Source organism: Euleptes europaea, chromosome 1 (assembly GCF_029931775.1).
Source record: "Euleptes europaea isolate rEulEur1 chromosome 1, rEulEur1.hap1, whole genome shotgun sequence".
NCBI classification, from domain to species: Eukaryota; Metazoa; Chordata; class Lepidosauria; order Squamata; family Sphaerodactylidae; genus Euleptes; species Euleptes europaea.
Genome location: NC_079312.1, coordinates 22806360 through 22816820, shown reverse-complemented (window position 1 = coordinate 22816820; position 10461 = coordinate 22806360).

Below are 10461 nucleotides of genomic sequence, written 5' to 3'. Positions count from 1 at the left end.
GGATGAATATCTTTACCAAAAGAGATCTTCAGTGATGAGCCTGTAAGATTGGGTAAGAAACATGTTCTTCTTAATAATCAATTAAAATATGCTTAGATCCACAGGTGACAGCATGGCTAGTGATGATGGGCAATACCTGGCTGTGGTTAAAGCTGAGATGAGAATCAGCAGAGCTCAAGATGTGAGAGAAGAGACAGAGTTAATCATGGGTCCTCATGCCAACTGGGAAGAGTACCTCATGCCAGCTCCTCTTTCCATTGCCATCTTGGGGCAACTCATCTTTATTTCTGCTGGTCAAGGAGACTTCTCCATGAACCGGAACCTGCCTCTCCAAGGGTTTCAATACATCAAGTACCCAGACTCCTTCAGAGCTTGCTTATGTCAAGTGAGCAATGAAGGCTGGCGTGCCTTCAACGAAGCTCACGTCAGCATGGACCAGATCCGACTCCTCACTTGGAAAATCCCAGAAAAAATAAAATTTATTGTTCAAACTCTTCTCCAGGAGGTGGAGGTAGTGAAAGCCCTTCTTCCAGGACAGTTAGAGAGCATGAAATCCATAGCGGAGAAGTGCAAAGCTCTTGCTTTTGCTGTGAAGGAAAAATATACGGGTGTAATCTCCTTGATCCAAGAACTCTTGGAGGCTTGTACAAATGCTGAACAGGGTTACAAAAAGGACCTGGAAGAGGTCAACATGATGCTGAAGGAGGCGAAAATTAAAGAGAATATGACAAGGAAGACTGTGGAATTGGCAGAGCAATACCAAAGTCAGGTGAAGCAGCAAATCACAGATTCGTTCAAAGAGTACAAGAAAGCCATTAAAAAAATCCCCACAGGATGGGAAGCTGTAGGCATGAGTATCGTGGAGAATTTTGGGAATGTATTTGCCAGTTTAGAAACTGGCATTACCAGTCTTTTCTCGATTAAATTTGAGGAAAAAATAAATATCAATGTCTCAGGGGGACCTGACACACCTAACAACGAGAGCTTATTAGATGTTCTGAAAATCAGTGTGTATTCAGAAGCAATACTGACCTATGCAGCGGGACTCAAGGCACTGGGTGACAAGCAGGCGGGCCTTGACATGGGCAAAGTTTATGACCAGAAAACAAAGGAGGTCAAAACCAACTGGGTGAAAAATAATTTCCTCGACATGAAGAAGAAGATCAAAGAGGAGAAAAGATGTCCACCCAGGAAGAAATTGATCAAGATTTGTAAATTGGGGGTACGTGTTTGTGAGCAGCTGGAGGAAATGGCTGTATCCTCCAAGAAAGAAGAGGAAGAAGAGAGGGTTCTCCTCAATGAAATAGAACAACTTTATCAGCAAGCCTCTGCATTTGATTCCTACAGTAAAGGCTTCCTCGGAGCTCCTTCCTTTGCTCCAAAGCCACCTAATGTGGCCAGATACCAACAAGAGTCAACAGAACAATCCACTGGAGTGAGAAATGCGCACCTGAAGGTAGAGCAGAGTCGGGAAATGTTCATAGCAGCCCAGGAGGAATACCAGAAGAGCCTCAACAATCTCAAGAGGGAAAGGCAAGAGCTGACAAACATTCTGTGTTCCATGGAGGAGTGCAATGTGAAGGAGATCAATTTTAAAGATGCCCTTCAGATGCTGAACAAAGGGCTGGAAGCAATGGGGAAGGTGAAGATCCAATGGGAGAAGATGGTCATGTTCTTCCAAGCCATCTCCAATGTCATTGACGCCCGCCTCAGCCAAGACATTGACGATCTTGTAGCGTCTGCTTCAGGTTCTGCTGAACTGAGGATTAAAGGCTATTCGTTCACCGCCCTCGAGAAGGATATGATCTACAGCCAAGTGTTCAGCGCTTCCAGTGTGGCCCACCTGGTGCACACCATTGCCACAACATACACTGAAGTGTCTGGGAAACACCTGATGGATCGTGTCAGCAGTCTGGGAAGGCTTATCACGCTGAAACCTTCAGACCCAGGTTTTGATTCTGAGCGCCAGGCTTTGATAGCCGGTTGCAAAGAAGCCAGTGAGGCCATCTGTAACATGGTGAAGAAGAACAAGAAAGAGTTCGATAGTAAAGTAGATGCTAGGATGAGGACCATCGACAAGGAGCTAAAGGTCCTGCTGCCCCCTGTGAGCCAGGGAGTCAAGGAGATTATTGGAGGTGCAGTGCGCCAAGGGATAAAAAAGATGACCACATGGCAGGAAGATCAGTTTGCCTAGACTGGCGCACGTCTGACATATAACCCAGTAGCCCTGCTCAGTTGTTATGATTTTGGTGTTCCAATAGACTTGCCAACCTCCAGGTGGTCAAAAAACAGCAAGATCGTGCTGCGATATGTTGTTGACTATAAAAAGCAAACAGCAACTACGGCTCTAATATAAGATAATTATTTGTATGGTCATGGTCCTAGAAAACCAGTATTTTAATATGCTAAAGACACACACACTTTAACATATTCCAACATTCCAACATGCAAAATACATACTCAGATTGATTCTAATAACTATCTACCTGACTTGAAGATGTGGATTACAAAAATGCATGAATATGCAATGATGTCAAAACATTCAACTATGCTATATCAAGAGATGATTGAAGAACATATGCAGAAATGGCAAGCGTTTTATGATAAATATAGTAGCTCATAAATAAGTATTTGAGTCAGAGTCTTCTATAAGTTTTATTTTATCTAAAGAAAAATATCTGAAATATTAATAATGATATAAGAGAACTGATGTATTTATGAAACAGTAGTAATAATAGATAAAAGAAAGATTAAGATATGTATGTTGATGATGAAAATCCGTACGCCGGTGAAAATGGAAATGAACGCACTTTGATTATCCTTCCCCCTTTCCCCCCACTTTTCTGTACCCTATAAAAACAATAAAAAATTAAAAAAACAAAAAACTAATAACTATCTTAACTATAAACCACAAAAATCCCAATATAAACTTCAACTTAGTTCCTCATAATCAAAGCTGTATTCCAACTTCAATATGATTCAATATGAATCATCGCCTGTGACAATGGAATGGCGATTTTGTCAATTTCACTTGGATTGCAGCTGAAGAAATCTTATTTGAAATAGGAAATACCAGACTCCTATCTCGCAACACAATTCAATTTGCTATTTGGACTTGCTGTGGGTTCATACAGTGACAAGCCCTTCAGTGTTAAGGTTGGATGAAAAAAAATATTTCTGGCTCTTTAAGGACTACGAACGAAGTTGGAATAGAGCTTTGATATATACAAGAGAGAAATTATGGTTATATATGAGGATGGCCAGATTAACGGAATTTCTGCATGGAAATGATATGGAAGAATTTAAACAAACATGGTCTAAGGCCACCTCATATTGGGATAAGATGGCAAAAATGGATCTTAGGATGTTATTTAGTGAGTTATAGAAAATAATTCTTTAAGCAAAATTAAACTTCAGACAGTTGATTAATAAAACTACCAGACACTTCTTCGGAAGTCTGGTGATGGGTCACTTGTTTTTTTGGTGGGTGGGGGAAAGGGTATTTTTGATTACTTAAATTGATGACTGTATTGAATATTGATGTTGTATAAATACCCTTCTGCACTTTTCTTTTTTCTTTTTTTCCCCTTTTTTGATAGTATTGTATTTTCTTTTTTTTCTTTTTTTCTTTTGTACATTGTATGGTTTGTTAAAAATTCAATAAAAATTATTTTTAAAAAAAGGAATAGAGCTTTGATTATGAGGAACTTAATTGAAGTTCATATTGGGATTTTTGTGATTTATGGTTAGATAGTTATTAGAATCAATCTGAGTATGTATTTTGCATGTTGGAAGGTTGTAATATGTTAAAGTGTGTGTGTCATTAGCATATTAAAATACTGGTTTTCTAGGACCATGATCATACAAATAATTATCTTATATTAGAGCCGTAGTTGCTGTTTGCTTTTGATAACCTCCAGGTAGTAGCTGGAGATCTCCCGCTATTACAACTGATCTCCAGGTGATAGATCAGTTCCCCTGTAGAAAATGGCTGCCTTGGAAGGTGAAGTCTATGGCATTATTCCCTATTGAAGTCCCTCCCCTCCCCAAATCCTGCCCTCCTCAGGCTCCGCCTCCAAAATTTCCAGGTATTTCCCAACCCAGAGCTGGCAACCCTATCTTCCAACCATATATAAATGGTGTATAGTTCCCACCATCCTCCTGATATGCACGGTCACCATTGCGTGTGAAAAGTTTAATGCATGTATTTTCCAGTTTGATTTGTGTGATTGGAAGCCAAGTTTTTTTTAGGGTATGTGTCTGTGCATACCAAAGCTGGAAAAATACATTAAAAATGGCTATGACGCATATTGAGAAATGTGTGTAAAATGCCAAAATCATAATGATTGACCAGAACTAGTATAGACATTAAATATCCAACACAGTATGGTTTTAATTCCCTTGCTTTATATTCTCTTTTGAATGACAGGAATATATCTGACTTAAAAATAATAATTTCTCTATACTTGCCAGAGAAGATAGAGGCCATACCCCAAAGAAATAATTTGTGTGTAAATAAAGACATTCCAAAAAGACAATAGTGCTAGTAAAAGTTGAAGGCAGCAGGAAAAGAGGGAGACCCAAAATGAGCTGGATTGACTTAATGAAAGAAGCCATGGCCCTCAGTTTGCAAGACCTGAGCAAGGCTGTTAAAGATTGGACATTTCGGAGATCATTAATTCATAGGATGGAGATCATTCATTAATAAAATGGAGTGTAATGGTTGAGGCTAACAGATAATCATATGCATGCAAAACACGTGATCATTATTTTTAATATTCTTTGTTGTGATAAAAAGTATTGAGCATTTGTATATTTTATGAAGATATTTGAGTTCTGATAGCCTTGTATTGTGTTTGAAATTATGAGAAGTAGTTAGCCTACAGTTGCTAACTGGCTAGGAGGAAAATGTCTTGTTCCTTTAATAGAGGCTTAATGTGTGTAAGCCCGCGTCCTTCCTGTAATTGCCCCAAAATATCTGAAATCAACGGTATGGGGTAAGCGTTGGCCTGGGTAACTGCATTAAGCTTTCGGAAGTCAATGCATAAACGCAGGTCACCCTCCTTTTTCCGAACAAAGAATGCAGGGGCTGAGTTGGGAGCGTTCAATTGCCGAATGAACCCTCGAGCAAGATTTTTATCCAGAAAGTCACGTAACACAGCGCGTTCGGAAACGCTCATGGGGTAAATCTTGCTTTTGGTTAGGGTACAGTCTTTTACCACTTCAATTGCACAGTCTGTGGTACGGTGGGGTGGTAAAGCATCGCATTCTTTAACATCAAAAACGTCCGCAAAGTCTCTGTATGCTTCGGGCAAAGGCGTTGGCGATGCTATATTGGAGGTTAATGCCGGAGCGGGTGGAGGTACCACCGCGGCTTCTCGTCAGTGCTGGTCGCACTTGGGATTGGCAAAGGTAATAGTATCAGTTTCCCAGTCTATATAGGGACTATGACCTTTAAGCCAATTAATCCCTAGGACAACTTCAAATCGGATGGGAGCTATGGTAAAGTCTATTTGTTCCCAATGAGAACCAATACCCATCGCTACTCCCCTAGTGCGATGATCGACTGGCCCCCCTTTAAAATGACTCCCATCCATCTGGGCGAATTGGACAGGAGCTGGCAAAGCTTCGGATTTGACTTTGAGGGCTGCAAATGTGGCTGTACTAATTAATGTGCGGCCGCAGCCGGAGTCAATGAGTGCTTTGACAGGCAGTTGGGGGGCCCCTTTATAGTATTGTAACACTGTGTCTACATAAACAGTGGTTTCCACTTCTCTCACCTTGACGGGAGCTTTGGGCTTAGCAGGAGATTCTGCCGGGGTCTGTGGGGACGCTCCACTCACCACAGACCGAATCCGTTTTTTGACAGATCAAGAGGGGTTTCCAGGTTTAGAGCCGGAGAGATCCATTGATTGTCCTCATCCGAAGAAGGAGAGTTGTCCCCCAGTGGGGCACTTGTAATCCAAGACCCGGCGGGGTCGGTTGGTGCAGAGAGGTTAGCTGATTCCTCAACGTGAAGTGCAGAGGGTGTGGGTCGTCCCGGCGCTGCGCTGCGGGTGGCCGCGGTGCCTCTGCGTTGAGGTCTCCCTCGAGCTCAGGGTGGCATGCTGGGGTGAGTGGCCTCCGGGCGTTGAGGACAAGCCACTGCGAAGTGACCCATTCCCCCGCATATTAGACAAGATCCTCTTTGGAAACGAGACTTGCGATCCAAAGGTGGTCGGGTCGGTCTTCGCGGGGTAGGAGCCACAGGTTTGGTGGGCGGTTTTTGTCCCCCCTTTTCTTTCGCTCTATTCTGGACAAGCAAGACAAACCGGCGGCGGCTTTCAATTTCCTCAGCTAGTAAGATCCAATCTTCCAGAGTGTCGGGATCACCTCGCATATATGACCAATTCAAAATATCGGGGAGCAATGCTTCTCGAAAGTGATGGATAAGAGTCGCTTCTGGCCAGTCTACAATTTTACTAGTGAGTCGTTGGAATTCATCCGCGAATTCTCGAACTGGAGAGGAGCCTTGCCTGAGTTGTAAAAGTTCGGATTTGGCTCTCTCTCCCATGAAGGGATCCTTGAAGCGTTGTCGTAAGGCAGTCATGAAGTTGTTGAGGGAGCGAATGGAACGAGACCGTGTATCAAATTGGAGAATCATCCAGTCAGCCGCCTTTTCTGTTAACAAGGAGGCCACGAAGCGAACGCGGCTCTCTTCGGTTGGGAAGAATTGTCTGTGCTCCCGCATATAACTATCCACATGATGTATAAAGCGGGGTAAGGTTTCCACAGAGCTGTCATAGGTAATGTTCAGTTTTGGCGGTCTCCATGGTGGCATTCGGGGGTATCCGGGAGCTGGAAACAGGGGTGCGATAGGACCTCCCCCCGGGGCAGTGGGAATTCCTCCAGGCGCTGCTGGACCACCTCCCGGTATTACAGGCGTGACCAGACCCTCCCGCTGGGCCCCCGCCTCCATCAGGTGCCGCGGGACCCCCTCCGGCTGGACCTCCGCCTCCAACCGGAGCAGCTGGTTGTTGCAGTAGCTGTGGCGGTATCCCAGGAGCGGGAGCAACAGGCACCGTGGGAGCCTGTTGTAACCGGTCGTTGTTTTGGAGTAGTAAAGTCAGTTGGTCTTGCAAACGTGCTACCTGTTCTAAAAGGTCCATATTCTGGTTATGTAGCAAAAATATCTCATTGTCCGAGCCACTAATCCGGCGGGATTGGCTGGACCACAAACCGCTGGCCCAGAGAGGTTCCTCGGTATACAAGTCCTCCTCATCGGAAGTGTCCTCGGGTAAAGTTCCCATCAGCCTGCGGGTGCACTGAACACTACGCGCCGGAACGTAGGATGGCATAAACAGGGGAGGCAAGTCAAAACCCCTGGGCTGTCGGGGGCGCGTACCGCTGCGCGCCTGTTCCCGGGCGAGACGTTCCCTCTCCTCCTGCTCTGCCCGGGCCCTTGCTACGGCTTCAGCCGTTGCTCGTGCTTGGTCTTCCGCCTTTTTACATTCAGCTAGTTCCAGTTCGGCTGCCAGTTGGGCGGTCAGTTTCGCGGTAACGAGAGGAAGCGCCTCCTTTTCCAAAGTGTAGAGTAACTCCACACGGTCATCGTTCAGGTCCAGCAGCGGCTGGATCAGTACCGCCAAGGCCGCAGCAGTGGAGCTGAAGTCGGGGGTGAGTTGTCGAGTAAGTTCCGCCACCGAGATAGTTGCCGCAGTGTGGCCTTGGAGCAGGTCATTCACTCGCGCGGCTACCGCTCTCGCTTCAACCAGACACAGTTCGGGAGCTGGTGTGACCGGGGTCGCTATGTTAGTAGGACGGATTGGGACCACGGACAGGTCAGGAAGGGTTCCGCGAGCAACAAGTTCGTCTAACAAGTCAGTTAGCAGTTGTAAATCCTCAGCCGCCGACTGAGCATCCTCCACCAACTGATCCAGGGCATGGAGGTCTAAACGGGTGTTGTCATCCTCAACGTCGGACATCCAGGGGGTTGCCGTTAAAGAACGCCACTGAGTCTGTATTAATCCATTAAGGCGACTAACTTCTGTGCCAGTCCTACGTAGCTCAGCTACCACATCCCGTGCGAGGTCGGGATCGTCTTCCAGGGTTCTTAGACGGAACCCGCTACCCGGGGGCCTAATCCGGCGGGTCTGGGGCGAGCCGCGTGGGGCTCCAGCCACGAATCACTCGGAGAGCATTTCCCGCGCTCCCATCCGAGTGGCAGGCGAACCCTCCGGGGCTCCAGCCTGACAGGAAGAGATTGTGATTGCTGTCACAATGTAAGCCCTTGGCCCAAATCTGAATCCAAAAACCACCTCAGAGACAGTCAGGTCCAAAGAAGCTGGTTTTTACTGGTCAAAATAGGTTAACAGAGCATAAAGGAAAAGGTGACAGCAATGACAGTTGCTGGCTTGAACTTGGTAATATAAAAGCATGAAAAAAACACAAGAGATTACAGAACCCAAACACTACTGTGGTTCACACAGCTTCAAAGGCAGTTCGGTATGCATAACAGTCCTTGAGCCTGATCAGTGGGAATCGAAAGGAAACGAAAGCAACTGGAACACAGGCCTGACATTGTGTGAAAATGGGCAAATGACATCACCAGATAAATAAAATCCCATTAAGCTTCTGTTAAAGGGGCAGGACATTGTTTTCCAGATGGTTGGCAACTCTCAGCCAAGAATGTACTCCCTTATTAAGTGGGACTGTTGATTTTGGAAGATAATTTTGAAAGCCTATAAATATAGGAGTCTGGATTTATTATCAGCTTTTTTTTAAGGGGTGCCATGTTTGTGATCTGCTTATTTTGGGTTAAGGCATTTTAATAGACTTGAGTAATTGCTTTCTTTTAATTATCTATGTAAAATCAATGAATACTGTTGTGTATATTTTCAAGTCAGTTAATGTTGAAGATGCAAATAGATATATTTTAATAAAAAAGATAAAATAGAAGCAACAGCAAGTAATGTTTTTACTTGTGTTCTGTGCCCCAAATAAACAGAAAAACACTGTGGCTTATCTCTTGCCAGGAGATTAATGATCTGAGATAAAAAGTTAACCTAGGGTTTCTTTAGCAGATGCCTTTATCTGAATCAGTATACAAAATCAGCACCACTATGTTAGAATGTGAATACAATGTAAAATAACATAGGCAGGCCACCATCCAATAAATAAGAATATCTGAATGAACTGTCTAGTTGTTGCAATAATAGTTACAATGAATACTGTAATAAACACTGGAAAGACCAAATAAAGATTCACAAGATCAAAATATCGTGTTTCAAAACAAAAATAATTGCAAAAAGTAAATACAAAAGTAAATATCACAACCAACACATCACAAAAACATCAAGAGGAATAATGTTCCAAAATGAAAGTGATGTCATATAGTCCTTTTGCTGAAAGCACGTTGTGGAGTAGACGACAAGCACATCACAGAAAATGCCAAACAGAAGAAGGTCTTCTAGAAACAATCTGTTTCATCATGTGACTTCTTCAGTTCCAAATAGCTTCTAATATACATGTGCTATATCCAATATAAAACAAAATATCAACAAAATACATCTCCCCATAACTGGTTCCATAGTACCAGCTGTCAAAATATACAAGAACAGTCTTACTTAAATCTTGCCATAGTAGCCCATAGCTTACACACAGCATTCACAATCCTGTGACTCATTCACAACTTTCCAAACAGGATACTATAATGAAAAGCACTTCTAAGGACTGCAGCTAACTAAAGGCATCTGCTAATTGATTACAGGTGAGTCATTAAGGGAACAGTCATCTACATTACAGGAGAATGACTCATCATCCAGCTAACCATTTCAAAGAGAACAAGACAGGTCCTGATCTGCATTTAATCCATGAGGGGTTACAGTCTTTAACTGTAGGATGGTGCTGCTGCAGTCGTCTTGTTTGTGGCTTCCTAGAGGCACCTGGTTGGCCACTGTGTGAACAGACTGCTGGACTTGATGGGCCTTGGTCTGATCCAGCAGGGCCTTTTTTATGTTCTTATGTTCTTTAACAAATGTATTAAAAAGGCTTCTTTTTGCAGACTTATTCTCTGTACATTTGGGGTGTAATATTTGCAAGATTTTAAATGCCATAACACAAAGTATCTAAAATCAAACACAGAGTGTTTCATCTTGATAAAATGTTCAACAAGAGGAGCTTCTCTATTAAGGGACCTAATACGGGAACAATGCTCTATTGTTCTTGTACGTATGGATCTTTTACCGGAACCTATATACAATAAATTACAGGGACATAAAATACAATAAACAACACATTTGGTATTACAATTGGTGAAGGACTGTAATTTGAACCTAAAGTTGGAATCCACCCTTTGAAATTCGTTAACATCTAACGCCAAAGGGCATACAGAACAATTACACTTGTAATGCCCTCTCAGTTGATTCTCAACTTTATGCATCAGCACATCAGTGTGCATAAGTATGTCCCTGAGAGCAGTAG